The sequence below is a fragment of the Somniosus microcephalus genome, unplaced genomic scaffold, assembly GCF_052327205.1.
Source record: "Somniosus microcephalus isolate GS21.2 unplaced genomic scaffold, FLI_Smic_1.0 unresolved_chr5, whole genome shotgun sequence".
In the NCBI taxonomy this organism is placed as follows: Eukaryota; Metazoa; Chordata; class Chondrichthyes; order Squaliformes; family Somniosidae; genus Somniosus; species Somniosus microcephalus.
The window spans coordinates 12,039,291-12,046,669 of record NW_028225183.1 but is presented as its reverse complement, the minus strand read 5'-3'; the positions used below and the strand labels follow the sequence as shown (position 1 = coordinate 12,046,669).

Sequence of the window (7,379 nt, the reverse complement as noted above, 5' to 3'; positions counted from 1 at the left end):
AAATAAGGGTTCTAAATTGGGGAAAGGCCTCTTTTAATATGATAAGGCAGGATTTGGCCAGAATGGGCTGGGAGCAGCTACTTATATGAAATTCCACATCAAAGCAGTGGGAGAGTTTCAGAAGGGAAATAGAGAGAGTACAACGCCAACATGTTCCCGTAAAGGTCAAGGGTGGTAACAACAAGCAAAGGGAACCTTGCATGACAAGGAATATACAAAAATGCGTTAGGAAAAAAAGGGGGGCTTTTGGCAGTTACAAAAGACTAAAGACGGAGGAAGTCCTAGAGGAGTATGAAAAGTGCAGGGGCATACTTAAAAAAGAAATTAGGAGAGCGAGGAGGGGACATGAAATAACACTGGCGAGCAAAATAAAGGAAAATCGTAAGATGTTTTATAAGTATATTAAGGGCAAGAGGATAACCAGGAAAAGGGTAGGGCCCATTAGGGACCAAAGTGGCAATCTTTGTGTAGAGCCAGATGATGTAGGCGGGGTTTTAAATGAATTTTTTGCATCTGTGTTCACTATGGAGGAAGACGATGTAGACATAGAAATCGGGCAAGGAGACTGTGATATACTTGAACATATTAGCATTGAGAGGGAGGAGGTACTAGCGGTTTTAGCAGGCCAAAATGTGGATAAATCCCCAGGCCCGGACGATATGTATCCCAGGCTGCTGTGTGAGGCAAAAGAGGAGATTGCAAGGGCTCTGACACAAATTTTCAGAACCTCTCTGGCCACAGGGGATGTACCAGAGTACTGGAGAACAGCTAACATAGTACCATTATTCAAGAAGGGTAGCAGGGATAAACAAGGGAATTACAGGCCAGTGAGCCTAACATCTGTGGTAGGGAAATTATTGGAAAAAATTCTGAGGGACAAAATTAGTCTCCACTTTGAGAGGCAAGGATTAATCGGGGATAGTCAGCATGGCTTTGTCAAGGGTAAATCATGTCTGACCAATCTGATTGAATTTTCCGAGGGGGTGACAAGGTGTGTGGATGAGGGAAATGCTGTGGATGTGGTATACATGGATTTCAGTAAGGCTTTTGACAAAGTCCCGCATAGGAGACTCGTCAAGAAGGTAAGAGCCCATGGGATCCAGGGTGCCTTGGCACGTTGGATCCTAAACTGGCTGAGTGGCAGGAGGCAGAGGCTGATGGTCGAAGGTTGCTTTTGTAACTGGAAGCCTGTGTCCAGTGGGATACCTCAGGGATCGGTGCTGGTTCCCTTGCTGTTTGTGATCTACATAAATGAATTGGATGAGAATGTAAAAGGTATGATCAGTAAGTTCGCAGATGACACGAAAATTGGTGGGGTGGTAAATTGCGAGGAGGAAAGCCTCAGGCTACAGGACGATATAAACGGGTTGGTCAGATGGGCGGAAAAGTGGCAAATGGAATTTAACCCTGAAAAGTGAGAGGTGATGCATTTTGGACGGACAAATAAGGCAAGGGAATACACAATGAATGGTAGGGCCCTAGGAAGCACAGAGGGTCAGAGGGACCTTGGTGTACATGTACATAGAACCCTGAAGGCAGCGGATCAGGTAGATAAGGCGGTTAAAAAGGCATATGGGATACTTGCCTTTATTAGCCGAGGCATAGAATATAAGAGCAGGGAGGTTATGATGGAGCTGTACAAAACGCTGGTAAGGCCACAGCTGTAGTATTGTGTGCAGTTCTGGTCGCCTCACTATAGGAAGGATGTGATTGCTTTGGAGAGGGTGCAGAGAAGATTAACCAGGATGTTACCTGGAATGTAGCGCCTCAGCTACGAAGAAAGGCTAAACAGGCTGTGGTTTTTTTTCCTTGGAGCAAAGAAGGCTGAGGGGGGACCTGATTGAGGTGTACAAAATGATGAGGGGCATAGATGGGGTAGATAAAGTGGAACATTTCCCCTTAGTAGGGGGGTCAATAACAAGGGGGCATAGATTCAAGGTAAGGGGCAGGAGGTTTAGAGGGGATTTGAGGAGGAACTTTTTCACCCAGAGGGTGGTTGGAGTCTGGAACTCACTGCCTGAAAGGGTGGTACAGGCAGGAACCCTCACAACATTCAAGAAGCATTTGAATGAGCACTTGAAATTCCATTGCATACAAGGCTATGGACCAAATGCTGGAAAATGGGATTAGATTGGACAGGGCTTGATGGACGGCGCAGACACGATGGGCCGAAGGGCCTCTTTCTGTGCTGTGTAACTCTGTGACTCATGTCCAAATTCCTGCCCGCTCCCCATAACCCTTAAATCCCTTTACTTCCAGGAAACTGTCTATTTCTGTTTTAAATTTATGTAATGATGTAGCTTCTACAGCTTTTTGGGGCAGCATATTCCTTGGCGCTACCACCCTCTGAGTGAAGTAGTTCCTCCTCATCTCAGTTTTGAAAGAGCAGCCCCTTATTCTAAGACTATGCCCCCTAGTTCTAGTTTCACCCATCATCGGGAACATCTTCCCCGCATCCAACCAATCCAACCCCTTCACAATCTTATATGTTTCAATAAGATCGCCTCTCATTCTTCTGAACTCAATGAGTAGAGTCCCAATCTACTCAACATCTCCTCATATGTCCATCCCCTCATCCCCGGGATTAACCGAGTGAACCTTCTTTGTACTGACTCGAGAGCAAGTATGTCCTTTCTTAAGTATGGACACCAAAACTGTACGCAGTATTCCAGGTGCAGTCTCACCAATACCTTGTACAACTGAAGCAATACCTGCCTATTTTTATATTCTATCCCTCTAGCAATGCAAGCCAACATTCCATTGGCCTTCTTAATCACTTGCTGCACCTGCATACTAATCTTTTGAGTTTCGTGCATCAGGACCCCCATATCCCTTTGTACTTCAGTACTTTCCAGTTTCTTGCCATTAAGATAATAACTTGCTCTACGATTTTTCCTGCCAAAGTGCATAACCTCACACTTTCCAGTATTGTATTCCATCTGCCAAATCTCTGCCCATTTACTTAGCCTGTCTATGTCCCTTTGCAGGTTTTCTATGCCCTCCTCACTCACTACTTTCCCTCCCATCTTAGTATAATCTGCAAACTTTGATATGTTACACTCGGTCCCCTCCTCCAAATCGTTAATATAGGATGTAAAGAGTTGGGGACCCAGCACTGACCCCTGCGGAACACCACTAGTTACTGTTTTCCAGTCTGAGAATGAAACATTTATCCCAACTCTCTGCCTTCTGTTCGATAGGCAATCCTCTATCCATGCCAGAATATTACCCCCAATCCCATGATTTTTTATCTTAAGCAATAATCTTCTGTGTGGCACCTTGTCAAATGCCTTTTGGAAGTCTAAATACACTACGTCCACTGGTACCCCTTTATCCACCCTATATGTTACTTTCTCAAAGAACTCCAGCAAATTTGTCAAACATGACTTCCCCTTCATAAAACCATGCTGAATTTGCCCAATTAAATTGTGATTATCCAAATGTCCTGTTACTGTCTCCTTAATAATGGACTCCAAAATTTTACCTACCACGGATGTTAGGCTAGCCGGTCTACAGTTTCCAGCCTTCTGTCTACTGCCCTTTTTAAATGAGGGTGTTACATTAGCAGTTTTCCAGTCTGCCGGGACCTTTGCTGAGTCCAGGGAGTTTTGGAAAATTATTACCAATGCATCCACAATCCCTACCGCCACTTCCCTCAAGACCCTAGGATGTAAGCCATCAGGTCCAGGTGATTTATCCGCCTTGAGTCCCATTATTTTCTGTGGTGAAATGAAATCAGCAGACTGTATGAAGGAAGTACATATAAAATCTTTGAGGGCTTGACTGGGCGGATGCTGAGAGGTTGTTTACCCTGGCTGTGGAGTCCAGAGTTAGGGGAGAAAGTTGAGAATAAGAGGCCGGCCATTTAGGTTTGAGATGAGGAGAAATGTCTTCATTCTAAAGATTGTGCAGCTTTGGAATTTACTACCGCAGAGGGCTGTGGCTGTTCAGCCATTGAGTACATTCCTAACCGAGATGGATTTTGACATTACGGGAATCAAGGTATATGGGGCTAGGTCGGTAAGTTTCAGTTGAGGTAGAGGATCAGCAATGATCTTACTGAATGGCGGAGCAGGCTCGAGAGCCACACGGCCAAATCCTGCTCCTATTTCTTATGATTTAATGTACCGACCTTGGCCAGCGGGGTTGAGAACTGTGGATCGTCTGGCTTAGTTCATTAAATAAGCATCGCCGTAGGAAGCAGAACCAATTGGAAGATGACTGCGTGGACGACGTGTATTTTCTTCAATGGCTTGCAAAATAAATATTTTCGACGGTTAAAATTGCTTTCACGATTCAAGAGCATTAAACAATGTAGTCTTTCTCCTGTGGCCTAGGCCTCTCGTGATGGCGTGATGTAATAATGGGTGAAGTGCTTGTTTTACTTTCTGCTTGAATCGTTGTTGTAGCTTTGAATATGCCTCAGCACAGGAACCGAAAGGCAGCAGTTAAAATGAAGTAAAAACGGGTCATTTGGGACGACGTTTTAATTTCCATAGTCGACAGGATTATGAACCTGTGCGGAGAAACTCCAATGGATTTTAAGTCCATCGCCTTAACCACTTGGCCACAATTACCCGGGCAGTCGGTTGGACCCACGCAGCTTCTCATTTGCTGCAAGATCGCTGCCTCTGTTGTGAACGCTCTGGTACATAATCACTTGGGTTCTGTGGTAAACCATTGTTTGTATTCCTGTTTGTCCTGTTTGTATTCCACTGTGTACATGCCTGGACATGCCTCGGCTAACTCCTCCCACAGGTCCCAGTATAAAGGTGACTGCTCCCCAGCCCTATGCATCCTGGGCCTGTCGACCACTCGAGGCAGACCTCCATTCTGTTGTTAATAAAAGCCTTTAGTTACTCTTCTAACTCTCGGTCTTTTATGAGTAATTGATAGCGCATCAATTTTATTAACAACATTTTTATAATGGAGAAGATCCTCACACCAGCATGCCTGGACTTAGATCATCGGGAGGCGGACTCATCCACCAAGTTTACTCACTGGCTTAAGTGTTTCGAAAAATTCCTGACCGCCTCCGAAGCAATCAAATCGGACGAGGACAAACTGGATGTCCTGACCTCCAAAGTGAACCACCGAGTGTACTCTGTCATCCAAGACGCGACCTCGTACGCGGACGCTATCAAGCTCCTCAAGGACCAGTACACGCGCCCAGTGAACGAAGTGTACGCCAGGCACCTTCTGGGGAGTCGTAAACAACAACCTGGGGAATCGACCGTGGAATACCTTCAGGCACTGTCTGTGCTTGGCCGGGCCTGTGGTTGTAAGGATGTAAAGGCCGCCGTGTACACAGAGGAACTTATCCGGGACGCTTTTGTAGCGGGCCACAGATCCAATTACACCCGACAGCGACTGTTGGAGCAGAGTAACCTCGACCTCAACAAGGCCTCTGAACTCACACTATCATTGGATGCAGCCTACCAGGGCATGGATGCCTACTCCTCTGCACCGTGGACGCTGCGGGGAATGACAGCCTGGGACACGGTAGGACCGCCTCATAGCACCGTGCCACCCCAGCCACACCCCAACAACGGCCCAACTACCGCAGCAGTGTCCCAAGGCCAGACAGCAGTGCCCCAAGGCCAGAAATGCTACTTCTGTGGCCAGGCAAAACACCCCAGAGCGCGCTGCCCGGCGAAAAACGTGATCTGCTCGGGCTGCGGGAAGAAGGGACACTACGCTAGCGTCTGCAGGGCCAAAGCCACCCCGAACCCCAGCAGCGCCGCGTGTGGGCCATGTGGGCCGCCATCTTGGACCTCCCCGGCCATGTGCGAATCACCGGTACAGCAGCCATTTTGGACGCCTCCAGCCACATGGGGATCATGGACGCCGCCATCTTGGATGACAGCCGGGACGCAGCAGGCCCCCGACACTGCCTCATCTGATACCCGCAGCGACACACCGACCCCTACGCTGGCATCCGTTACACTGGACCAAGCGAGACCGCACCAACTGGCCAGTTCCACAGTGGACATTAAGGTAAATGGTCACGATACAATCTGCCTTTTTGACTCTGGGAGCACGGAGAGCTTCATCCACCCCGCCACGGTGCAGCGTTGCTCTCTCCCAGTCCTGCCTGCACAACAGCGGATTTCTATGGCCTCCGAGTCCCAGTCGGCGGACATCGGCGGCTACTGCGTGGTGACACTCGTAGTAGACGGGACCGTGTACGATCATTTTAAACTTCTGGTCCTGCCTGACCTCTGCGCTGCTGTCCTGCTGGGGTTAGATTTTCAGTGCCACCTTAAAAGTGTTACGATGGCGTACGGTGGACCCCTACCCCCACTCACAGTCCGCAGCCAGCAGCTTCCAAATTGCCCGCCGCGCACCAGGTGCAACCTCTCCACACTCAGAGTCACCCCCCCACCACTGTTTGCTAACCTCATCTCCGACTGTAAGCCCATCGCCACAAAGAGCAGGCGATACAGTGCCGGGGACAGGGTTTCATTAAAACCGAAGTGGAGCGGCTCCTGAAAGAAGTTATTATTGAGGGCAGCACCAGCCCCTGGCGAGCCCAGGTTGTGGTCGTTAAGACCGGCGAGAAGCAGCGCCTGGTCATCGACTACAGCCAGACAATAAATCACTACACCCTGCTGGACGCCTACCCACTCCCCCGTATAGCTGATATGGTCAACCAGATCGTGCAGTACCGCGTCTTCTCGACCATTGACCTGAAATCAGCGTACCACCAGCTCCCCATCCGCCCTGAGGACCGCCAGTACACTGCCTTTGAGGCAAACGGCCGCCTCTATCACTTCCTTAGGGTTCCCTTTGGCGTCACCAACGGGGTCTCCGTCTTCCAAAGGGAGATGGATCGGATGGTAGATCAAAATGCGTTGCAGGCCACTTTCCCATATCTGGATAATGTGACCATCTGCGGCCGTGACTTGCAGGACCATGACGCAAACCTCGAAAAATTCCTCCGCACCGCCCAACTCCTAAACCTGACATATAACAAGGAGAAGTGCATATTCCGCACAAACCGCCTCGCCATCCTTGGCTGTGTTGTGGAACACGGAGTCATCGGCCCCGACCCCGACCGGATGCGTCCCCTTATGGAACTTCCACTGCCCCACTGCCTCAAGGCCCTGAAGAGGTGCCTAGGGTTTTTCTCCTATTACGCCCAGTGGGTCCCCTACTATGCGGACAAGGCCCGTCCGCTGATCAAGTCCACCTCTTTTCCCTTGACGGCAGAGGCCCGCGTAGCCTTCCACCGTATCAAGGAGGACATTGCCAAAGCCACCATGCACGCAGTGGACGAATCCATCCCCTTCCAGGTGGAAAGCGACGCGTCCGACTTTGCCCTGGCCGCTACCCTCAATCAGGCGGGGAGACCCGTGGCCTTCTTTTCACGAACCCTC

At 49.2% G+C, this 7,379-nt stretch overlaps 1 non-coding gene across 1 annotated transcript; it reads right to left on the bottom strand.

Moving 5' to 3' along the window:
- Positions 1 to 4,494: 4,494 nt before the first annotated feature.
- On the bottom strand, positions 4,495 to 4,577 carry trnal-uaa (transfer RNA leucine (anticodon UAA)). The gene has a single exon. It is a non-coding gene; the product is annotated as a tRNA-Leu (tRNA).
- Positions 4,578 to 7,379: the final 2,802 nt, after the last annotated feature.